At 38.3% G+C, this 26,627-nt stretch overlaps 1 protein-coding gene and 1 pseudogene across 1 annotated transcript in view; both read left to right on the top strand.

Annotated features, from left to right (window-relative positions):
* The window catches only part of LOC110216292 (T cell receptor beta chain MC.7.G5-like), a 69,311-nt gene that overhangs the window by 8,239 nt on the left and 34,445 nt on the right, over positions 1-26,627 (top strand). The window lies entirely within an intron of this gene.
* Positions 4,657-9,104, top strand: LOC110216294 (anionic trypsin-like; annotated as a pseudogene).

The following is a 26,627-nucleotide window of genomic DNA, read 5'->3' as shown; positions in this document are numbered from 1 at the left end:
TAATATAATGTAATTTGTAACTAATTCATTCCATTAATCCACCAATCTTTTTCTTAGCCAGTGCCAAATTATTTCAATAATTAATACTTTATAATACAGTTTGAGATCTGGTATGGCTAGAACACCTACTTTCACATTTTTTTTCATTGATTCCCTTGATATCCTTGAGCTTTTATCCTTCCAGATGAATTCTGTTACATTTTTTTCTAACTCTATGAAGTAATTTTTTGATAGTTTGATTGGTATGGCACTGAATAAATAGGTTAATTTAGGTAGAATTGTTATTTTTATTATATAGGCTTAGCTTACTTATGAGCAATTAATATTTTTTTTCCAGTTGTTTGGTCTGACTTTATTTCTTTGAAGTGTTTTATAGTTGTGTTCATATAGTTCCTAGGTTTGTCTTGGCAGGTAGATTCTCAAGTATTTTATGTTGTCTATGGTTATTTTAAATGGAATTTCTCTTTCTATCTCTTGCTGCTGGACTTTGTTGGTAATATATAGAAATGCTGATGATTTATGTGGGCTTATTTCATATCCTGTAACTGCTAAAGATGTTAATAATTTCAAGTAGTTTTTTTAGTTGATTCTCTAGGATTTTTTAAGTATAACATTGTATCATCTGCAAAGAGTAATAGTTTTGTTTCCTCATTGCCTGTTCTAATTCCTTTAATTTCTTCTTCTCTTATTGCTATACTAACTAACATTTCTAGTATAATATAAAATAATAAAGTTGATAATAGGCATCCTTGATTCACCCCTGATTGTACTGGGAATGCTCCTAGCTTATCCTCATTACAGATAATGCTTGCTGATTGTTTTAGATAAATATTACTTATCATTTTAAGGTAAGCTCCATTTATTCCTATGTTCTCTAGTGTTTTTAATAGGAATGGGTGCTGCATTTTCTCAAAGGCATTTTCTGTATCTATTGAGATAATCGTATGATTTCTGTTGATTTGGTTATTGATATAGTTAATTATGCTGATAGTTTTCCTAATATCAAACCAGCCCTGCATTCCTGGCATAAATCCCACCTGGTCATAGTATATGGTCCTTGTGACATATTACTGTAATCTCTTTGTTAGTATTTTATTTAAAATTTCTGCATCACTATTCATTAGGGAAATTGGTCTATGATTTTCTTTCTCTGTTGCGGCTCTTCCTGGATTGCGTATCAGCACCATATTTGTGTCATAAAAGGAATTAAGGACTCCTTTGCCAGGTTTTTCAAATAGTTTATATGGTATTGGGATTAATTGGTCTTTATATATTTGATAGAATTCACTTGTGAATCCATCTGGTCCAAGGGATTTTTTTTCTTAGGAAGTTCATTGAAGACTTGTTTGATTTCTTTTTCTAATATTCAGTTATTTAAGTATTTTATTTCTTCTGTTAATCTGAGTCATTTTTATTTTTGTAGATATTTATTTGTTTCATTTAGATTATAAAATTTATTGGCACATAATTGGGCAAAATAGCTCCTAACAATTGTCTTAATCTCCTCTTCTAACTTTTCCAGAATTTTATTCACCTCTTACTCAATTCTGCTTCATCTATAAAATGATCTGGAAAAGGAAATAGCAAATTATCTTTTCCAATAAAATGCCAAGTGGAGTCAGGAAGAGTCAGACATGACTGAAATGATTGAACAACAACAGCTTATGAGTCAGCTACAAGGAATGATTAAAGACCATGTGATACAGCCAGGGAAAATAAAGGCAGAGGTAGACCAAATTTCAGTACTTTTCAAGGAAATAAGGTCAGAAAGACAAAATGGCCACTGGCATAGAGCCAGTTCATTTTTCTGCTCATCCTCAACCCTTGTCCCTGTTTTGTTCTGGCCACACGTCTCACTTCTTCCTGCCACATACATTCACTGCTTCCATTGGGACCTGTTAGTCTCCAAAGGAATTGACCTTTTTCTTAAAGACTTATCCTGAAAAAAAAAAAACACTTAATGAGGGAAAAGTAGGCTGCCTCTGTGTCAGTGACTATTATTTTCTCTCATTCTCTTTTCTTTTTGAAGAGCACTACCCCATCTCCTCCTTTAAATCAACTCCTCCACAGTTTATCTCCATTCTGCCCACTGTTCCACTTTGGCTCTTCTCATCATTTCCTCAGTTCCAAAAGCTAATGGGAATTGCTAAGGGGATGGGCCTGTCAGCTGTGAAGGAGAGTTGAAGCATCACCATAACTATCACAACCTCTCCTTGTTTCTACAGATGCCTCATATTCACCATTTCTTACAAAGCAGTATTCCAAGACTTTCACATATTATAGTTTGTTCAACATTCTTGATCAATGGACATCTACCTTGTTCCTGTTTCTACACACTTTCCTTTGCTGCTACAAAAATCATTCTGGAATTAAAAAAAATAGAATCATAAATTTGCAACTGCAAAGGACCTTAGGAGTCATCTAATTCAGCCTCATTTCTCAGACGAGGAACATGAGGCAAAGAAAGATGAAGTAGTTTGCCTATGGTCATACAGTGAATAAGTAGCAGAGGTGGGTTTTGAATGAAGATTCCTTTGATTCCAAATCTCTTTCCATTCCTAGGATGTATTTCCCTGGTGATAGTTCATTTAAACACATGTAAAGTGATTAGAACAGAACTAAGTGATCTAAGAGAAGGACTGGATGGAAAACAGATATGTTTCTTGGAGGGATACAGCCTTTCCAGTCCCCTATGGAAATACTCATCTTCAGAGATGGCAGCCATAGAGCTCCATTAGCAGAGTAGCTAATCCATGTTTACAGAAGGGAATCAAATCCAGAAAAGGAGGGAACTACATGATTTCCAGAGATGGCAGCAACCAGAGGCAATGGTGGAACAGTACAAATTCCTAGACAAAGCTTCCCAAAAAGAAGAAAAGATTGACTTGAATTCCATCAGCAACATTACTAGAGAGAAGTGGGGAAATGAAATGACCTCTACAGAGAGACGGAGAACAAGAAAGGTCAACCATGATATGGTTTAGCAATATGGGCCCTTTGCTATATGATTATTGCAGGTTAGTTGGTTTGTCCTTCTCCAGTAGGAAGAGGATTGACATTCTAAGAACTTATCTATTTCCCATCACATAAAGTCTCAACTACAGTATGGTACTCCAAATATGGAATGCTATGGTCATTTCCACTGGAGATTTGAGGCTTAGAGGAGGAAAAGAGAGTTATCTTGAACGTTTATGGGTTCCTGTCAGTCTTCTGTGTATTTTTTTATTTTCTGCGGGATGAAATAAAGTGTTGTGTCTTCTGTTGCTAACTTGAGAGTTTCATGATGCTTCTTTTTGAAAAGAAACTGAAGTCATACACACATGTCTATAGAGACCTGGATATCAGGTACATTCTGGGGTTCCTAAGGAAGACTGTGGTAGGGAGTGTGAGGGTCAAACAAGCCAATACCCTACAGTTTCAAGGTTTACACACGAGACAATAGATGTTTTAAGAGATGCCTCTAAGACTGAATCATGTCTAGGCAAATCCAGAGCAAAGGATACTAGAATATGGATTACATATGTTTTCCTGCAAGTATTCGAAAAAAATCAAATAGGGCCAAGGACAGAGCCCCAACATGCTCCTTTAAAGAGCTTCTCTCAACTTGATCTTTGTCTAGTTCAAAAGTCACCTAACCAAATTATCATCTAGTCTACCTATTTCCATTTTATTTATCTGATGGTACATGAAAAATTCTTGAAATATATTGTCAAATATTTTGTAAAAATCCAGGTGTTCCATTGTAATTTCTTCATAATTATTCCATTAACTGTCCAAAAAAGCCTTAAAAAATCTGATATTAGTATAGTGTATATTCTGATAAAAAACTATGCTGGTTGAATATGGTCACCACTTTCAAAACCATTATTTTAACAATGCCTTCCAGAATTTTCTAGGAAATGAGTTTCTCATTGGTCTATAGTTATATGTCACCCACCCTCAGATGCACAGAGCTTCAATTCACAATCTGAGATTCCTAAACTGGCCCGGTAATAATTTCTAAACTCCATTCAACTATGGTTTTTATTTCTTCAAATCTAGAATTTGTCCTAGGACAACATCCTTTTTGTTTAGGGGTAGAAACATGAACAGAGTGACTCATAGAGCCCCCAGGAGCCCTGAGTAAAGGAATCTATTACTAAACCAAACCACAGCTTCCTTCTTGGTTTGTTCAGATATGGTCAGATAGTATCCCCCAAACCACTTTAGTACCAAGATGTTAGACTTGTAGACTAGGGAGACTGAGGACACTGGTGTTCTCTCTTCCTATATCTTCTTCTCTTCCTCCTCCTTCTCCTCCTCCTTCCTTCAAATATCCATACCACCACGAGGTTATCCTGCAAGAGCGTAGACTACCAGAGAAACCCTCAATTCCCTTGTAAAGAAACTCCCTTTCTCTCCACTCAGTTAATTCTCAAGGTCATCAAATATTTGGAATGCCCATAGAAATTTCTTTATCATTTAAAAGCTTTTTATCTATGAAAAAGCTAAAAGTAGGAGAACTGATACAAGATGATAGGGAAGGGAAAGGTGACAGGTGTGTAGGGTAGGTGGGAAGAAAGAGGTGACCTTCTGCTTTATAAACATTTTCAACTTCCCCACAAGAATATAAAAAGCTGAGAGCTTCCATCGAAAAGTCAACGAAACCCTGCCAACATGAACCCTCTTCTGATCCTGGCTTTTGTTGGAGCAGCTGATGATCCCTCCTAATCATCTTAGAACCCTTGCTGCCTCTGCCCTGGAGAACATTCTGGCCAATTTTTCAATCTATCCTTCTGTCTTCTTCTTCAGTCATTGTTCTTCCCCATTCCACCCCACCCCAATATCTGTCTAGTTTCTCTCCTCACCTGCCAGCCTATTCTAGCTTCCATTCCTAAGTCCCACTTAATTCACCTCTCATAGTCTCTAGTATGGACAACTATAGGATCATCTATTAACCAAACCTCTTCATGGAGTGATAGAGCTGGAAATTTATGCAAATGAAACTTCTGGGGGGAACAAACTAGGAAGGAAGGAAACAGGAGCAAGTGGGAAAAATCAATGGGTGGAAAAACAATAGGGTATAAGATAAGAGAGAACCAGTGAATGAGAAGGCTAGTCTGAATAAGAAAGGAAAGGAGACTGGATAAGACAGTATTCCATTCAAAGTAATGAAATGTGAGCTTCTTAAAGGAAGGAAATATTTCATTTTTATCTTTGCATCCTCCAGATCTAACAAAAGTAGGTACTTAATTAATGATTGTTGATTGATTCTACTGCCTGTGAAAATAAAAATATTCTTCCCTATTTTTCACCTAGGGAGGTAGAATGGAGGGGAGCCTGTGTAAAATAAGGTAGAGCCCAATGCAGGATGCAGCTTGGCCGATATGACATGAAGGGACAGAAGGAACAATGGAGGGCAGAAGAATGACCAAGAGGTAGAGGACCCTGTCATCCAGATGGGGCTTAAAAGAGTTCTTAAAAGAACATGGATAAGTGAAGTCGTATTTACTACTTGTCATTTTTATACGCTTATGTGTGATTCTGGGCCTCCTTTCAGATTGCCCGTTGTTTAAGTCTTGAAGAGTGAGAGGAAGATAGAGAAGGAAGAGAGAGAGAGAGGCAGAGAGAAAAAAACAAGGAGAGAAACAGAGACAGAGACACAGAGACACAATGAAAGAAATAGAAACAGAGACATAGAGAGAAACAGATGGGGAGACAGAGCTATTGATTATGTTAACCATGGTCATAATAGCAATGATCTTCAGACTTTGAAAGGACTTTGGAGAAGATAAATTCTAGAAATCACCCCTAGGGCTTAGACTTCACATGCTGCCAAATTCTCTCCTCTGAATTCCTCCTCCCCAAGTTGCTTTCTCCACTGATGATGATGATAAGATCATTGGGGGATACACTTGTGAGGCGTACAGCCTCCCCTAGCAGGTGTCCCTGAATTATGGTGGCCAACATCTCTGCGGCGGCTCCCTCATCAATGACCAGTGGGTGGTGTCAGCTGATCATTGCTACAAATCGTAAGTGATAGAACTCATGCTGCCCCCAAAATGGGTTCCACAGCCAACTAGCCATGGTACTTTTTGGAGACCTTATAGAGGACAATGGGTCCAATTTGGGTTGAACAGAAGGAATTCAGAGAAGTTAGACTCATCATCCACACTGCAGACTTAGATAAAAAGGAGCAAAGTTAAGGTTGAGTGAAAAATAGGAGCAGGATTGTAGTCAGTGCTACTGGACACACACAGACACAGACACACACACAATCACACACAACTCCACAACATACATTATTTATATTAAATTTAAAGAGACCTGAGCTTTACAAAATCCTAGGTAGAAGGAATACATTATTTATATTATATTTAAAGTGATACAGAATCCTAGGTAGGATTTTTACACAGTTCTTAGAAGAGAGTACCCTTTGTGGCCACATCCTGCATTGAAAATAATTGTTCTCATCAGCCGAATTCAGGTGAGACTGGGAGAGCATAACATAGAGGTCCTTGAGGGAAACGAACAGTTCATCGACGCAGAAAAGATCATCCGCCACCCAAACTATAGCAGTAAGACTTTGAATAATGACATCATGCTGATCAAGCTAAAAACCACAGCTGCCCTCAACACTCATGTGGCTTCCATCTCCCTGCCCAAGGCCTGTGCATCCGCAGGAACTGAGTGTCTCATCTCTGGTTGGGGGCAACATGCTGAGCTTTGGATGTGAGTAGCTTTGCCCTGTTCCATACCTTTGCATTAGATCAACCCACCTGACTTCAAGTTAGGTTCTCCCATTTTCTTGTTCTCTATAATATGTCCTTACCTTTCCTCCCCCTTTCTGATCTTGGGAAACCCAGGACCAAAATAAATACTTCTTAGATGATGAGAACAACCAATACAGAAAAACTTCAAAGAACTTTTTCCAAAATTTCCATTTCTTTTAACTATCCCAGTAACATTAGCCTACCTCCAGGCTACTTCCCTGCTCCCCCTTCCCATTAAATGTCACATTAATGGAAAGAGGAAACTTTATGAATGAATTGGGGAAAGAGTAGAATTAGTCAAAATGACATCCAGAAGCATTTAATAGTCAAGTTCCAAAGATGGAGAGACATTCTCTAAGTTGTTTTTTTTTTTTTATTTGATCTGTCTTTGGCATTCTAGTCTTACCTCTGATTCACTTCAATTCTCTATGTTTGAATCTATATCTTAACACCTATCAGTTTAGACATAGCTAGTTCTTTCTGTTTCAGGGGGTAGCTAGATGGTACAGTGGATAGAGACTCATTTTCCTGAGTTCAAATCTGGCCTCAGACACTTACTAGCTTTGTGAACTTGGGCAAGTCACTTAACCTTGTTTGCCACAGTTTCCTATCTGTAAAAGGAGCTAGAGAAGGAAATGGCAAAGAGCCCCAATGTCTTTGCCAAGGAAACACCAAATGAGTCAAGAAGAGTCAGAGATGACTGAAATGAACAAAAATTCCTAGAGTCACGTAGCTAATAAATGAGGCCAGATTTGAACTCTACTCACTGCACCACCCAGCTACCTTAGTATGCAGGGTACTACTATACTAGAAACCCATTTTGTAATTTTCCAGAAGTCTGGAATTTTCTATTTCTAGAGGCACATGCTAAATTTGTCAAAAATTTGACTGCCTTAAAAATACAATAATAATAACATTATATTTCCCAGTGGGAGTAAGGCAGAAACATCTTACTGCAGCTCAAAATTTGGCCTCATACTAATATTCACTCACCAAACATATTCAGGTGACTATTATGTACAAGGTGTTGTAGAAGCCATGTGGACATGAATAAACTGGGTTCTTCCCTGAAGGAGGTTACATTTGAGTAGGGCTGAAGATAGTGCCTGGACTAGTGATTTCATTGCAGTAGGGAGCTCCACAGAGAAAAGACCCTGCCTCTACCACCACAGAGAAGATCGATCTCTGAAATTTAACTGTCTTAGAAACAATTCCTTACAAAACTAAGAAATTAAGAGGCCTGCCCCATGTCATATAGGCCATATATGTCAGAAACAATATTTAAATATAGATCTTCCTGGTTCTAATGCCGTGTTTCTATCCATTATGCATCATTGCCTTTCTACAGTCTACCACAAAGGATGAAACACTGACACAAATGTCCATCATACACAGAAGTATGCAATGTGCCACAAGAAATATCTGGAAATTATAGGAGTTCAGAGGAAAGAGAAATACAAACTATTTTCTCTTTCTGTACTAAAGTTCCCAAGTCCCTTTTGCCCAACTCTGATCTTAAGATTTGGCACTCTGTTAGGTAGGCTGTGCTTCCTTCTTTAGTCTGACAACTGCTCTGACCTACCTCCAAATCCCATTCTCTTCACAGATGACTACCCAGATCTTCTGCAGTGTTTGAATGCTCCCATTCTGTCTGATGCTCAATGTGAGTCCTCCTGTCCTGGTCAGATCACAGAAAACATGGTCTGTGCTGGTTTCCTGGAGGGTGGCAAGGATTCCTGCCAGGTAAGGCCCTGCCTTTCCATAAGTGGAAGAAAATAGCACTTTCATTAACCCCAACAGAGATTAGGGTTTAGATAAAGTCAGAGTCTCTGAAGAGAAAGGAAAGAGGAAGTGTGTCCTTACCAGTACCTTCTCAAGCACCTCCAGATGAGTTGAAGGTGGGCTGAATGGGAATAGTCCTAAAGAACTGGAGGGACAGGAATGGTCAATGGAAGATGATGTTACAGAAGGACTAGAGGTCCATAGAGTCAGAGAGTGGGCTGGATGACCTCTGAGATTTCTTCCAAGTCTGAATCTATGACTCCAAGCTTCAGGCTAAGGTGTGGGCAGCCTTCTCCTCCTTTCCCTCTCCTCACTCATCCATGTTCTCCATTCCCAGGGTGACTCAGGTGGCCCCGTGGTGTGTGATGGACAGCTCCAGGGTACTGTCTCCTGGGGCACTGGTTGTGCCCTGAAGAATAGACCTGGTGTCTACACCAAAGTCTGCAAGTACCTGGACTAAATTGAGGAAACTATTGCTGCCAACAGCTAAAGGCACCTGAGCCTTGTTTCTGTCTCTTCCTTTGGTATTCTGTGTTGGGACATGATGCCAATAAAATGATGCTCTATTAATTGCTATTGCCTGTGCTTGAGTTTCTATTTATTTTTCTTCTAAGAAAATAGTAATGCTTTTGGAACAAAATGTGGCAATACAGCACAGCCAGAGGGCAAACTCACCCTTCCAGAAGTCAATTCATGTAATTCCTTATATGTAGACAAAGAGTGGCTCTCTCCAGGACAGGAATATTTCCCCTTAGTTAAAAAATAAAAACAAATGTAATAGACCCATTTTTGCACATGAGTTGTACAGGAGTTAATTTTAACATCAATCCTTTATGCCCAGAGGAATTAATGGTATTAGAATCATGCCAGGTTATCATAGGCAAACCAGGAGACATCCTTAAAGGAAGCGTGTGGAGGTAAGGCTGTGGAGAGGCCATCTACTCTTACTGTTTTGTCCTGAAACTATTTCCCAAAGTATTGTCCTTGAGCCTCTCTTCTTCGTTCCCTATATCTTCTCCTTTTCAATTTTCTATCAGTGTATTCGTTTAAGGATCACTTTATTGACTACTACTAGACCTTAGGGTGGGAGATAAAAATCTTAGCTATGACATGATCCTTGGCCTGTAGAGCTTACACTATAGTGTGTAGATAAGAAACAAATGAAGGCAACTGAAATATAAAATATTATGCAGTACATTAGAGAGCTGCAGAATAAACTACTCTAATGTCTGAAGCTGTGTTGCACTGGACAAGATGTTGTACTCTCTCAGACCTTAAGTTTTCTCATTTGTAAAGTGGGCATTGTAATAGCACCCACCTCATGTGTTTGTTGGAAGGGCAATGTGCAAAGTGTTTTATAAACATTAAGCTCTATATAAGTGCTATATTGCTATCATCAGTGTGGATCAAGGAAGGCTTATGTAAGAAGTGATATTTAAATTAGGCTTTAAAGAGTAGAAGGAGTTCAGGAGGGAAAAGAGAAAGAACAGAGGTTTTAGGGATCTTGTGGTCTCTTCTCGCCTTCTCCAGGTGACTCCCAGACAAGGGGACTCCAAAGGGACAATTCCCACCTCTGAGAATAAGAATAGTGGCTAGCGTAGTTTTAACCTGGTGGAGATAAGTTGGAAAAGTCAGAGACTAGGAGTCCTAGGGAAATAGGTTCTGGATTTTTCTAAAAAGGCAATATAAAAAGCGAGAGGTAAAGACTGAAGTACTTCAGGACATAGACACATGAGTTTCATGAAAAGATGAGAAAACAGAGAAAGACTGCACACTGTACAAGAGGGGTAAAAAAAAAGGTTAAATCTAATTAGGAGGAATCTAGATTCAAAAGCTTGCTCTGATATTTAAAAGGTGTGTGAATCTGTATTTGCCATTTAAATGCTCTAAACTTCAGTTTCCCAACCTGCAAAATGAGGATGGTAATATGGTTATAAGGAAGCATTTTATAAACTTCAAAATACTACCTTAATATGAGTTGTCATTTAGAGTGGTTGGAAGCTAACAAGAAGAGATTTTTGAGGACAGCAAGGAGGGATAAAATTAGCTTGAAATGAGGGGGGCGGAGCCAAGATGGCAGAGTGAAAGCAGTGACTTGCTTGAGCTCTCCTCCAAACCCCTCCAAATACTCATAAAAAATGGCTCTAAACAAATTCTAAAGCAGCAGAACCCACAAAAAGACAGAGTGAAACAAATTTCCAGCCCAAGACAACCTGGATGATCGATCAGAAAGGTGTATCATGCCGGGCTGGGAGCGCAGCACAGCGCAACGTGGGCGTGCAGGCTGCAGGAAACCTGGAGCAGGCCTCAGAGGACTGAATCACTGGCAGCTGTAGTGGTTTCCAGACTCCTCAATCCATGAATGCCAAAGGCAACTTAGAAGGTCCGTGGGAAAAGTCTGTTTCTGTCGGTGCTGAGACAAGAAGGTGGGGTTTCAGCTCCATTCCCCAAGAGCGTGGCACTGGGGGGGGCAGCTGCTTCCTGAGCTTCCAGCCCACAGACTGAGGGACTGCAGGGAACTCTTTGCCAGTGCTGAGGCAGGAACCTCTTGCTTTGCCATTGTTTGGATCTGGGTCACAGTTCTGGGCGGAGTGCTGGGGTGAGGAGGAACGCTGGCGTGGTGGAGCTTGTAGTGGCTGTGGAGAGGAACCCTCCTCACAGTTACAGGACAGAAAGGAATACTTGTGTCACAGGCCAGGAAAGGAGTAAACACCTCACCCTTATCATACCACCTTGGAAGAACTGAAAATTTACAGGTCCCTACAAGTATCTCTGAAAACAGCTACACAACCCCTGAAGCTTGGGACAGTACATTCTCCACATTGGAAGCAGACTCTTACCTTAACAAAGAGTTTAAAACTCAAGTAATTGGCTGGGATCATGAGCAAGCAGTGCAAAAAGAGTCAGACTATATTATCTTACTTTGGTGAAAAGAAGATCAAAATATACAACCAGAAGAAGACAACAAAGTCAAAGCTCCTACATCCAAAGCCTCCAAGAAAAATATGAATCAGTCCCAGGCCTTGGAAGAGCTCAAAAGGGATTTTGAAAAGCAAGTAAGGGAAGTAGAAGAAAAACTGGTAAGAGAAATGAGAGTGATGCAAGAAAATCATGAAAAACAAGTCAACAGCTTGCTAAAGGAGACCCAAAAAAATACTGAAGAAAATAACACCTTAAAAAATAGCCTAACCCAAATGGCAAAAGAGGTCCAAAAAGCCAATGAGGAGAAAATGCCCTAAAAAGAAAATTGGCCAAATGGAAAAGGAAGTCCAAAAGATTACTGAAGAAAATACTTCCTTAAAAATTAGAATAGAGCAATTGGAAGATAGTGACTTTATGAGAAATCAAGACACTGTAAAACAAATCCAAAAGAATGAAAAATTAGAAAACAATGTGAAATATCTCATTGGAAAAACTGACCTGGAAAATAGATCCAGGAGAGAGAATTTAAAAATTATTGGACTATCTGAAAGCCATGATCAAAAAAAGAGCCTAGACATCATCTTTCAAGAAATTATCAAGGAAAACTGCCCTGATATATTAGAACCAGAGGGCAAAATAGAAATTGAAAGAATCCACAGATCTCCTCCTGAAAGAGATCCCCAAAGGAAAACTCCTAGGAATATTATAGCCAAATTCCAGAGTTCCCAGGTCAAGGAGAAAATATTACAAGCTGCCAGATGGAAACAATTCAACTACTGTGGAAACACAATCAGGATAACACAAGATTTAGCAGCTTCTACATTAAAGGACGCAGGGCATGGAATATAATATTCCGGAGGGCAAAGGAGATAGGATTACAACCAAGAATCACCTACCCAGCAAAACTGAGTATAATCCTTCAGGGGAAAAAATGGTCATTCAGTGAAATAGAGGACTTTCAAGCATTCTTGATGAAAAGACCAGAGCTGAATAGAAAATTTGACTTTCAAATACAGGACTCAGTGGAACATGAAGAGGTAAACAGGAAAGAGAAATCATAAGAGACTTATTAAGATTGAACTGTTTACATTCCTGCATGGAAAGATGATATTTATAACTCATGAGACCTTTGTCAGTATTAGGGTAGTTGGAGGAAAAAAATATATGTATATAGTATAGATAGATAGATAGATAGATATAGATAGATAGAGGGCACAGGGTGAGTTGAAGATTAAGGGGTCATATCTGGAGAATAAAATTAAGGGATGAGAGAGGATTATACTGAGAAGAAGAAAGGGAGAGGTAGAATGGGGTAAATTATCTCACAAAAAAAAAAGAAAAGAAAAGTCTCTTACAGTGGAGGGGAAACAGGGGAAGGTGAGAGGGAATGAGTGAATCTTATTCTCATAGGATTTGGCTTAAGGAGGGAATAACATACACATTCAATTGGGTATGGAAATCTGTCTTACCCTACAGGAAAATAGGGGGAGAAGGGGACAAGAGAGCAGGGGATGATAGAGAGGAGGGCAGATTGGGAAAGGTAATCAGAAGTAAATACTTCTGAGGAGGGACAGGGTCAAAAGAAAGAATAGAATAAATGGGAGGGCAGGATAGGATTAAGGGAAATAGAGTTAGTTTTTCACAACATGTCTACTATGGAAGTGTTTTGCATAACTGCACATGTACAACCTATATTGAGTTGCTTGCCTTTTCAATGAGGGTGGGTGGGGAGAGAGGCAGAGAAAATTTGAAACCTAAAGTTTTAAAAACATGTGTTTAAAAAAAATGTTTTCACATGCTACTGGGAAATAAGAAATGCAGGAAATGGGGTACAGAAGTCTATCCTACCTCACAGGAAAATAGAAGGGGAAGGGGGTAAGAGAAGGCGAGAGAGATAGAAGAGAGGACAGACTAGGGGAAGGGATATTCAGAATGCATGCCATCTTGGGGTGGGGGAGGGGAGATGGGGTAAAATTTGGAATCAAAAACTTGTGGAAGTGAATGTTGAAAACTAAAAATAAATAAATTTATATTAAAAATCAAAAAAAAGAAAAAGAAATGACAAGCAGGATGGTTTCAGGAAAACCCGGGAAGTCTTATACGAACTGATGAAAAGTGAAGTGAGCAGAACTAGGAGAATATTGTACATGACAGCAATGCTGTAAGGATGATCAACTTCAAAAGACTTAGCCACTCTAATCAAGACAATGATTGAAGACAATCCCAAAGGAACCATGATGAAAAATGCTATGCATCTCCAGAGAGAGCTGATGAACTCTAAATGCAGACTGAAGCATACATTTTTTAAACTTTATTTTGGTGCATTAGGGATCTATAAGGATATAGAGGGCCACAGGCTTTTCAAGAGGTCTCACTGATGGGTGAAGGCCCCTCTCGGGTGCTGATCTTTGAGTAAAGGTCACCTAGTTCGGTGCTCCATTGTATGGATCTGTAACAATCTTTAACTCCCCTAGTTATTGTATGGTCATTAGCAGTCTATTCTGGGATTGGAGTCAGATAAGTGCACAGGACTGCATTCACTGTCTTTGAGCACAGCATGGGCTATAAGTCACTGTATCTTGAGAAAGAGTTCCTGTTATTTTACTATATAAGTAAGTGCTTTGCTAAAAATAAGTGGAGTTGCTTCCAAAAAAAAAAAATCAGCTTGAAATGAGAGAGAACATAGGCTTTCCAGTGAACCAGACAAAAGAAATTCTAGACTCAGAATGGACTGGAGTTAGGGCATGAGGCTGGAAGAATATATTCAGCCTGAACAAAATCAGTAAGATGTGTTTCCAAAGCCAGACAAAGCAAACATCAAGAATCTATGCTCATCTTATTTGCCAACTTATATTGTTTGTAGCTCGTTCTTCTCTGTGAATTTTTGTCAGACTTGATAAAGTCTGAATTTTGAAGACCACTGAGATCCCGTGCCTGGGAGTGGGAAAGAAGCAGGACAGAGGGCATGTAGAAATGTCTGCATTCCTAGAACCAGCGGCATGAGAGGGACGCCTCAACTCCTTCACTAATGACAGTGGAGATAGATTGCTTCATCCCTTCTTCTCTAGGACTCTCCTCCTACCTGTGCACAGTGTCTATTGTTTCCCATTCCTCCCTATGTGACTCTCTTCAAAGCACTCACACCTTTGACAATATAGCAAGCATAGTCGGAAATAACCCTGACCTTCACATTTAATGACTGCACAGTCTGCTTCCTATGAGGAACCCCAAACACAAGAAGAAATAAATCAGAGGAATGCAGTTCTTTGAACTAGAATGACTTCTAGAAGGATGACGTGGTTGTCTACCTAGGACTCCTCAGTTATGTTGTTTGAATACTATTTTCTTCAAACCTATGTGAATATAGTCTGTCGCTGTATTAATTATGTACCAAAGGAGTTTAGTTAGCTGAGTGCAAACCAACAAACAACATTCTACTTGAACTTCTAGCCCAGGCTTTGTCTACTCTAGTGCATGTAATGAATAGCTTCTCCACTGTTCACAGGGACAACAGAAAACCTAGAATGTCAATCACTTGGGGCCATAATGGCATAAAAACATCTTTGACTTATCTCTCCCTGGCAAGGTCCTGATTTAATCCAGGAGATGACATAGAATCTTGCTCAAAATATTAAAATATGAAATCTCCTGTTTATAGTTAGCTCTAAGACTAGATCCTCTACTGGATTACATTCATAGTTTCAGAGATTTACCTTAGTTTATTCAAAGAATAAAGTAAAAAGGAAGCCAGAGTAAACACTCTTGTGTGTCTAAAGTTGCCTTTACCCATCTCCTTTTCCTTGCCCTTTGCACGTTTCCCTCCTAGATTTTTGGGTGAAGATGGGGAACCATCCATACCATATATGCCCACTATATCTTTAAAAGAATGAATGGAACTGATGTGGGCTACATGTTTTAAAATCATGAACCAAAAAGAAGAAAGCTGTTTTCCTGACCTTACCAGTTGAACAAAATTCATATTACCCAGCATTCTCTGTTTCAAGATCGGAAGGTCTCTCAGCTGTGCTGGCTTCCCCAATACCACCTTTTACGTCACTCCTGGGCATTTACGTCACACGTATTAATAATGGCAACTGCCAACCTTTGTTTATTTTTGTTTAGCTCTGGTAGCAGTTTCCACACCTCTTTGTATTATCTCCATTAACCCTGTCTGACCCCAGAAGTCCAAATGCCACAGGCATAAAAAGTATAAATATCATTGTTTTTGTCCTATTGACTAGTTTCCTCCCCAAAACATGAAACTGCTTCTGCTATCTTCTTTCCATCCTAGACACAGGTGTGGTAGACTCATTGCTGGTAATATGTCTGACCATTTCTATTTCAACTAAGGCTTTTGTTTTGTTTTGTTTTTGTGGAAGATGTCCTTGGCTTTAGTGCCTCCATAGTGCAGAGTCACTGGGATACAGAAGGAAGGCTTTTAAATAGTCTATCTACCCAATCTTTATAGACAAACATACATTTTGGATACTTTTAGTCATTCAGTCAATCATATCTGACTCTTTGTGATCTGGCTTGGAGCTTTCTTGGCAAAGATATCAGAGTGGTTTGCCGTTTCCTTCTCCAGTGAATTAAGGCAAACAGAAGTTAAGTGACTTGGCCAGGGCTACATACCTCATATTTGAGGTGGGATTTGAACTCAGATCTTCCTGACTCCAGGCCTGGAACTTTATCCACTGAGCCACCTAGCTGCCTCCTCTGGATACTTCATTAAAGTTAAATTAAGTGATCCTATTCATCTGCAAAATATTTAGTATATAATTCATCTATGTATATTTCCATAATTCAGCTTAGTTATAGTTATGGGCAGCTAGGTAGTCCCGTGTACAGAGCATTGGGCTTGAAATTAGGAAGATTCATCTTTGCAAGTTCAAATTTGGTCCAAGACACTTACTAGCTCTGTGACACTGGCAAAATCACTTAACCCTGTTTCCCTCAATTCCTCATTTGTAAGATGAGTTGGAGAAAGAAATGGCAAACCATTCCGATATCTTTGCCAAAAAATAAAGGGGGTCATGAAGTGTCAGACACAACTGAAACAATTAAACAACAATAAAATTCCCCTTAGATGTCATTTACAACATAGATGCATGAGGAACCATTTTCCAATTTTTTTTTAAAATCTTCATCATTTAGTTTCCACATTTTATGGAACCAAGAGAGTGCTGTGTCCATTCACCCCATAGACATGACAGGTACTACATCAGCAGGTATTAAATTGCTGAGATTAAATATCATGTAAAATATTAACTCATTATCTTGTTTTTCTTGGTGGAATGCATATCAACAGGGTCATGGTATTCTGAACCATTTCTATTGGTTTCTCTGGCATTATCTCCAGTAACCTTTCTCTCAAATGTCACCTGTAGGTATTCCCACTGTGCATTAATCCCCACTTCCCATGTCCTCCCTCAACCTCAACTGTAATCTGAGGTCTTGGGCCACAACCCTACATTTGCACATCCTATCTGTGTGGGCAAGTCAAAGCCTTACTGAGCACTAATTTCCTGATCTATGAAAAGGTATAATAACATTTTCCCTGCCTATGATATGGTATTTTTAAAGGTTCAAATGAAATAACTTTGGTAAAATTGCTTTGAAAAACTAAAACATTAAACAGAAATATGGCTATATTCTTATTATTCTCATTATTATTTTATAGGGATGATCCCTGAAATCTGGCATAGAATCACACAATTATAGAATTTAAGAGTTGGAAGGGATTCACTTTACTCTCTTATTCAGCATTAAGATTGTTCTTCTTTATAGAGTAACATAAACAAAAGTGGGATTGAGTAATTTTCTTTCCTTTGACCACCCTGATTATCCCATCTATCCTTTCTTTAATCTTCCTAGTTCATCCAATATAATTTAAACCAATACCTGAACATGTGAGTGTGCATGTGTGCGCGCACACACACACACACACACACACACACACATACACACACACACAACCTTTGTCTCAGTCCGTTCTGGGCTTTAGCTCTCCTGATTTAGCTCTCTTGTAGTAATACATGATTCTTCTCTCTTTATCTTCAATGAGTTATCCTTGCCTTATCCTTCTATATAATGTCTTTTAAAATGTAAATTGGATGATGAATTCATTTTATATCTGTTTGTCTCTTTGCTCAGTCTTCCCTTTTCTTACTCATCAGAACTATATGTTTTTTTGTTTTCATAATTTTATTTTTGAGAGCCTTGTATTTCTTTCCAGGTTACCTTTGTTAGTAGACACCGACCATGAGGCAGATGGCTTTCCATTATCCAGCATTCCACCTATTACTCTTATATCTTAAACTCTTTTGTCTAGGACATGTCACTCAAGGCTCAATCCCTACCTATGTGCCTCTGCCAAAATGTAATTCTAATGACTAAGAAAAAAGGAGGCTGTCTAAAGAGACTAAAAGATATACAAGGAATTTACTATCTAACTTAAATTTTTAAATGACATATAGAGAAGAAGAAAGCATGGAAAGGTCCATGAGGATAAAGAGAGAAGAATCACATATTCCTATCTAAGTGGTATCAGAACTAAAGTCCAGAATGAACTGAGGCCAAGATGGGTATAGGAGGGTTTGTATGTATGTGTGTATGTGTGTTTATATGTGTGTGTGCTTGTGTGTATGTGTACACATGTGGAGTTTAATCTTCATTGGATTAAAATGGAAGATCAAAGAAAGGATAGATGGTACCATTACAGTGGTCAAAGGAGAGAAGACAGAGCTACTCATTTGCTATTTTGTTTATATTTTCTCTATAAAGGAGAATAATCTTCAGACTGAAAAGTGAATTTAATCCTAGATAAGTGAGGAGTTAGTAAACGTGCACCAGGTACCTAAGTCACAAGGCCTGGATACCTTTTAGTGCGCGAGTAAAAAAAAAAATTGCAAATGTGAGTGCTAAATTATATAAATAAATACATGAAAAAATGGTGAAGAATAGGACAGGCATCCCAGGGCTAGATATGAGCAAAGGTTATCCAATATCTTATATTTATCTTAACTTTTGTATGTCAAATCTTATATTAAGTTCAGGTTTTTGTTTTTTTTATCAAAGCCTTGAGAATATGACAATTCATTAAATGTCTAATTCTTTTTTTCATTAAGGATTATGCTTAGCTTTGCTGGGTATTATATTTTCAGCCAGAACCCCAGCTCTTTTGCTTTTCAATATATAGTGTTCCAAGACCTGTGGTCTTTTGGTGTCACTGCTGCAAGATCTTGTGTGATTCTAATTGTGGCACTGCCATATTAAATTGCTTTTTTCTTGCTGTTTGTAATAAATTTATTCTTGAGTTGGGGGGTTCAGAATTTAACTATAATATTCCTGTGGGTTTTCCTCATAGGATCTCTTTCAGGTAGTGATTGGCGGATTTTTTTCTATTTCTATTTTCCCCTCTTGTTCTAATGCTTCAGGACAGCTTTCTTTAATTATTTCTTATATTATTGTAACAAGATTTTTTTTAGGTAGTCTGATTATTCTTATGTTTTCTCTTCTTGATCTGTTCTCCAGATTAGTTGCTTTTCTTGTCATATGTTTCACGTTCTCTTCTATGTTTTCATTCTTTATATTTTGTTTTATTATTTCTTGATCTCTTATAACTTCACTGGCTTCCCCTTACCCAATTCTGATTTTCAAAGAGTCATTTTTTCCTTAAGATTATGGATCTCCTTTTCTAATTCATTGACTTTCTTTTCATAATCTTCTTATTTTTCTTTGATTATTCTTTTTTTTTTAGTTTTTCCTCAATGTCTCTCATTTGATTTTTAAAATCTTTTTAAAGTTCCTTTATGAATTCATTTTGGACAGGTGACTATTTGTTGTTACTCTTTGGAGTAGAAGGGGGTTTCTTTACTTTAGTATCTTCCTCTGAGGATGAACCCTGGTCTTCTCTATTCCCATAGTAACTCTCTATAGTTGGATTCTTTCTTCTTTGCCTGTGCATTTTTTGTAGTATCTTAGTTTTTGTAATCACCTGTAGTCCTGGGGTCTGGGTGATGGAGCCTCTGGCCTCAAATCCTCCTTCATTTCTCCCCTAGGGTCTGGAACTGAAACCAGGAACTCCAGCCTCCTGCAAGTGCCCACAGCCAGTGGTGTCCCAGCCCCGCTGCTTCTGCACTCACCAGGCATGTGCTGGCTCCTTCTTGCTCCCAGCCTCTGTGGCACAGCTGTGTCTGGCCTTCCTTGTCAGCAGAGACTCCCTCAATCTTCCCTGGCTCAAAGGCCCAACTCCCCTCACTGTCCCAGGCATAAAAATTCCTTCGGCTGGGGCCGAGGCAGCCTCCCAACCCAGCTAAGCCTAAGGTTTGCCACTTGTTAAGTAGTCTTAACCTGGGAGCATTTACTATTCACAGGGTTCAAACCTGATCCTGGGATTTTTCTTCAGATCTTCTCAGATTGTCTGATTGTCTGGAGAGGACCCTTATTTTGCCCCTAGTCTTATTTATTTTTGCTGCTTAATGTTCACCCTGAGGTGCTATTTTATCTCTTTTGTGAGGGAAAATCTTGAGAGCTTGGAATTTTCTGACCTACTCCACCATCTTCCTGGAATCCTCTCTAGCTCTTTTCACTTGTATCCATTTGATCAAATGTTTAAATTTAACTGTGATGCGGTAACTCATTTTTTAACTTCTCCTATGTTCCTATATCTTCTGCAAATTACAAGGAGCCTGGGCTTGTAAGTCAAATTTTAGAGTACGCCAGATATTATTCCCATGCATAACAGACTATTGGCCTATATCAATCCTACCTGTGACATCAGAAGGAGACTAGCACCAGCCACCTTACTATTCTCTCTCTCTTTATATATACAAATATATGTTTATATTTGTGTGTGTGTATATATATGTATATATATATATATATATATATATATATATATATATATATATATATATATATATATATATATATATATATATATATATATATATATATATTATTCTATCAGTCAGACTGGAGAAGTATAGTCCCACACAAATTACACAAAGTACTATTCATTTAACATTAACCATATATTGTCCTTTCCATATATATATCTTATTTATATGATTATTTAACTTTTGTTGCCTGTATGTATTTTGAGTAATACTTCCTTATGTTCCTTGTGGGGCCTAGATTAGTGACTTAACCATTATGAAAGCCTACTAATTTGTTGGTCAAGTGATATTAAAGAAGAGCTGAAGATGAGACCCACAGGTTCTTACTGTGATGTCATTTGCAAACAGGAGGAGACCTACATTACCTAGATATTCATGGATTCCCCACTATCGGGGTGCATGCTTGGCTCTCCTTCCTGGGCAATATTAAACTCCTATTTGAAATGATTCAAAGAATAGCAAATTCTTTCTCTTCTTCATCTACTCAATCTTTGAGGTCTCATATTTTACTTTTTCTTGACTGTGGGCTAAAGTTCCCACATTACTTCTCTCTAATCAGACCCAGGTTCTGGTCACAGATTTCACCTCCTCACAGAATCCTAAAAGCTGAGAATTGAAATGAACCTCATAAACCATCTTATCTAATCCCCAATCTGAAGTATGAATCTCCTCTGTGATCTTCCCAAGAAGTAGTGATCCAACTTCTAGCTGAACGCCTCAGCAGTAATGGCCTTAGGTCTTATTTCTCATCTTTCTTACTCCCTCATGTGGCCACAGAAGGAAGGACACACTCCACAGACTGATAAAAGGGGAAAGGTTTCCCCCTGCTGCATACATATGTGAATGCTGTCAGTTCCCAAGCTCTAAATACTCCCTGCCACCACCACCACCACCTTTGGATGATCCTAGTATGAAGTTATTCAGTTTAAGCTAATCGTAGAATTTGGAAGTTGAACAGAATGTCATACCTCACTGCACCCCTTCGAAAAATCATAAATCCCACCTCAACAACTGATAATGTTGGAATAAATTCTGCCTTAAATTAAAGAGACAATACAACCAAATAGTGGTGCTATGCCATTTAAGATATGTCTTTATAGTAAATCTTTTTCTTGAGAAGAACATATGATAACTTTATGATAATGAATGATCAAAATGTTGCTAGTTTTCTGGTATAACTGTAAAGAAGGCACAAGATTAGGGTCACATTTAGATGACCCCTCACCCACAGAGCCCCAGAAAGCTGACCCATATTCTAGGTATTTTGTGGGTAAAAATCCCCCCTAAAACATAGGTATAATGAGCCCTTTCTAATATTTCCATCTTTATTAATGAGTTGTATGACACATTATAGTTAAAAGCAGACACTTAATAAAATAGCATATGAAGAAAATAACATGAAAACATTTTCCCCATAACCTTGAAGTGATTCTTTCATAAACACATGCCTATTCAGTGGGAAGAGGAGATAGATATGAATGGGAATCACATGTGGTGCATACAAACATCAGAAGCATATATAACTATGGTATAGATGGAGAGAGGCAACTCACCCTTCTGGCCTGACAGAGCTATCTGTGTCTTCTGATGATATCGTTCTGTTTCTTAGTGCTGGGCTTGCTCTGCACAAATAGTTTCTTTCTGCTGTCCACTATGGGGCATCACATGTCTGCTCTCTATGATCTTCAGATATTTTCAAGATTACTTATAACACCCTATCACCCACTGGGGATGTTGTAGTTAATAATAAGCCTCTTTCTAAGAAGGGAGAGCTATAACTTTTTTTTCTCTGGTAATTTCTTTCAACTTCTCTACATACTTTATCTGTAGTCTTCAACTGAGGTGCAGTCTTTAGGGACACCTGCTACTCATTCTGCTCTCCACTGGGGGTTCTGTGGTTAGAAAGTCTCTTCTTTGCAAGGAGGTGTTACTGTTCTAATCCATCAGCTTTTTCAGTTCACTCTTTTAGCTAGTGATTAGGAAAGTCTTCCCCTAAGCAAGGTACTCATAATATTTGAGCTAAACTCTTTCTGACTCCAAATCTGTTGCTTTATCTATTGTGCCACTTAGCTGAGAAGATGCCCAGGGGATGCATCCACTTAGAAGCTCATGGTTCCCTCTGAACAAGTTATACTCCTAGTAATAATATTTACTGTTTATTTACAGGTAGGTGTATCATCTCTGGAACCTAAACCTATGATTCATTTGTATTGAATCGATGGAACAAAATCTGAAATTCAATTGTCTTGAATAGATACGAAAACATTTACTCCTACTTCCTTGACCCTCTTACTTTGGAATATGGGAGCTATGGACAAATCTGATGGTGAAGCTATGGCTCTGTTATTATTTTTTTTATTTCATTAAGCTCCACTAGTATTGCCTCAGGGATATCTTTTTTAAGGAGCATCACACTAAGAGTGGCTCGCCACTTACACAGGCTTTTTTTTTCCTATAACTACATTACACCTGGGAACAGGAATATCGTGATTCATCTAGCTATTTTCCCTCAGGGAAGAATTATATTTTGTTTCTGATTTTGCCCTTCAACTTAACGTTATTCACACATTCTTATACCCCCTCCAGTTATAAGACCTCAAAAGTTCATCCTCAGGACTCCCCCAATTTGATTGAACAATTAGAAACACTGATAAAGACAAATGATCTTGTTTTCAAAATGGTTGCATGATTTCATATTATTAGGTCTGAAAAACAGAAAATTTATGTTTCCCACAATTAGGCTTTTAACAGTAATCTGTTTTACAAATTTAATAGCAGTAGATGTGGTCAAAGAATATGAGCCGACAGTTCTCAAGAGAAGAGAAAAATGTTGCTAATAACTATGTGGAAATGAATAGTCCAAATCACTACTAAAAGAGGAAATGCAAATTAAAACAATTCTATACTTCTACCTCATACCATTAGTCTGGCAAAAATGACCAAAAAGGAAAATTACAATTATTTTAGGGAATGAGGTGGCATACTAAATCTCTGTTGGTGGAGCTATAAATTGATCCAATTCTGAAAAGCAATTTGGATTTGTACCCAAAAAGTCACTGAATTGTGCAGACCCTTTGATTCAGGGATACCCCTGCTCATCCTGTATTCAAAGAAATTAATAGTTGAGGAAAAATATCCATACCATAAAAATATTTATAGCAGCTCTTTTTTAAATAGTAAAAAAAAAAAAAAAGGAGGGGAGAATTAAAGGTTATATATCAAATGGGGCATGGCTAAATAAAATGCAGGATATAAATACAACGCAATATTATCGTGCCACAAGAAATGATGAAAGGGGATTCAGACAGATATGGGGAAATTTATATTAATTGATACAAAGGTGAGCAGAACCAGGAGAACACTTTATATATAATGACCACAATACTATAAAGACAAACAACCTTAAAAGACTTAAGAACCCTGATAATTTCAAAGACCAGCCATATTCTAGAAGACAGATGATGAATCATGCTTCCTCCCTTTTGTAAAAGAGTTAATAGTCTGTAGGCACAAAATGAGATATGTTTTTAGATGCAACCAATATGTGAATTTGTTTTATTTAACTATATTTATTTGTTCAAAGGAGAGCTTATTTTGTGGTGGGATGGAATTGTTGAGAGGATGTGAATGTGGTTATTCAGTGGTAAAAAAAGAAGAAAATTAAAATATTCAATGAAATATTATACAAATACACAAAAGATAGAAGAAGGAAATCCAGGGGAAGATATAGACATGTGGGATAGAGTTGGTGTTCTCACCCTATTAAAATTAATGTATGCCTTAAAAAAAAAAAACTATTTGTAATAGAGATCCATAGTTCCCTGAACAATTCTCTCTTTGTTTTCTTCTTTGTATATAAAAATACTTTTTTGTTGAGACTTACCTTTGTGCCAGTTGTTTCCTCTCAGTAGAATGTAAGCTTTGTATATTACTAATTTTGCAGTACCCAGCTACTATCAATCAACAAACATTTATTACATGTCTACTTTACAAAGACAAAAAACAAATACTTGCTGCCCTCAAAGGGCTTATATTCTAAAGGGAAAGACCACATATAGTAATAGACGACTGGTGAATTGGATTTTAAAAAGAGTAGAAATTGTAGAAAGGAAGATTATTTTGACAGCTGAGTGGAAGATGGATTGGAGTGGGGAGAGACTTGAGGCAAGGAGACCAACTAGCTGGGTATTGCAATAGTTCAGGCATGAGGTGATAATAGCCTGTGCCAAAGTGGTGCACTATCAGAGGAGAGAAGGGCACATATATGAGAGATGTTATGAATGGAAAGTCAACAATCCTTTGCACAGGTTTGGATATGAAGGGTGAGAGAGAGAGAGAGAGAGTAAGACATCAAGGATGATACCTAGGTTGCAAGCCTGAGGGACTAGGAGGATTGTGTCCTCAAAGGAAAGTTCAGAAAAAGAGAGACTTTGGGGAGAAATATAATGAGTTCTGTTTTAGACATGTTGAGTTTAAGATGCCTTCAAGTCATACAGTTTGACATGTCTGAAAGGCAGGTAGAGATGTGAGGTTGAAGGTCAGCAGACATTAGAATTAGGTAAGTAGATCTGAGAATCATCAGACATGTACATCATTTCCCCATACACTTATGTATGCTGATTCATAAATTATATTTTCCTTCAACTTTTAAATGATGCTTATCCATCCTTCAAAATATAGTAACTCATAATTTAGGTAAACTGCTAACAAGGCACTTTATTAAAACAATTGAACTTAAATCCCTGTGCTTGGGGGGCTCTCTTTGTTTCTTTTATCTCTCTCCTTGTTCTTCTCTTATCTCTCCTACAATTCCTTCACTGTCTTCTCTAAAGGTTCATTTATTTTTTTTTCGTGACTCCTAAATATGAGCACCCTCCAGACTATAGCTTTGGTTCCCTTTCTTTCTCTATGTTTCATCCTTTAGCAACCTTCAGATGATGCCTAGATCTATATGTATACAGTCCTGACGCTGTCCCTGAACTCTAGTTCCCCCTTTCCACTGCCTATGATAGCTCCACTTGAATGATTATGGTCAATCTCAAACTCAATGTGTCCAAATTAGAATTTATCATCTTATTCCACAAACCTATCACTCCTCCTAACTTTCTTACTTCTCTTAATGGTGTCATTATCTAGAATCCTAGTCCCTCAGGCTCGATAACTAAGAGTATTTCCTTTTCCCCACTGTCCTTCTTCCAAAGGCAATCAGTTGTCAAGTTCCATTGATTTTATCTCTAATCATGTCACTCACTCATTCTGACTCTAGCCCCACTCACATTCAATCATCTCCAGTGGTTCTCTGTCACATCCAGGGTCAAATATAAAATCCTCTGTCCTGCATTCAAAGTCCTTCATAACTTGCCCTCCATTTCCACTTTCCATTTTTAAACCTTCACACACACACACACACACACACACACACACCCACCTTTCAGTCTGCAATCTACAGAAACTGGCTCCCCTGCTGTTCCTGGACAGCGCCCCATCTCCCTACTCCAGGCATTTTCACTGTCTGTTCCCTACATCTGAAATGCTCTCCCTCCTCTCTCTACCTCCTGGCCTTGAGGTTTCCTTCAAGTCCCAGCTAAAATCTCACCTTCTACAGGAAGCCTTACACCATGCCTGTTAATTCTAGAGCCTTCTCTCTGTTGATTATCTCCAAATTGATTCTGCATATAGTTTGTTTGTTCATGGTTGTTTGCATGTTGGCTTATGAGCAAGGATTATATTTTATCTTTCTTTGTATCCCCAGTATATCCTCAACACAGTGTGTTACATCCTAAATGCTTAATTGCATATTCATTGACTGACTCCACCAGTTCTCCACATCTATGGCATATGCTATTCCTACCTGCCCCTTGTGGTAATTCTTTTCATCGTGTAAGCCCTGTGACTATAACCCAGAAAATAGGACTACTAGAGTACAAAGAGAAATAGGAAAGTAAGCATCCAGGTAACTGGCCTCTGTTTATAATATCTCACCAGCCCCCATCCAACCTCTGTGAGACACAATCAGGACCACAGCTCACTGGGTTCTTAGGCTACAAGACCCTGCTTGAGTTGGGCCTGGGGAAACCAAATGTCCTATTGAAGTAGCTTGAAAGCAATTGTCCAAGGACCTCCTCATTATCCTTCTTTGGGGCCTGAATATGGGGCATTGCTGTTTCCTAGAGGAAAAAAAAAGTCAAAGGATCATAGAATATAAGTTTGGAAGGGGCCTAAGAAATGTAATCCAACTCCCTCAGCTGGTAGAGATACAATGACCAGGGTC

The sequence above is a fragment of the Phascolarctos cinereus genome, unplaced genomic scaffold (assembly GCF_003287225.1).
Source record: "Phascolarctos cinereus isolate Bilbo 61053 unplaced genomic scaffold, phaCin_HiC Scaffold_1;HRSCAF=81, whole genome shotgun sequence".
Lineage (NCBI taxonomy): Eukaryota > Metazoa > Chordata > Mammalia > Diprotodontia > Phascolarctidae > Phascolarctos > Phascolarctos cinereus.
The sequence above is the reverse complement of the archived record's forward strand: the minus strand, read 5'-3'. Positions and strand labels throughout refer to the sequence as shown.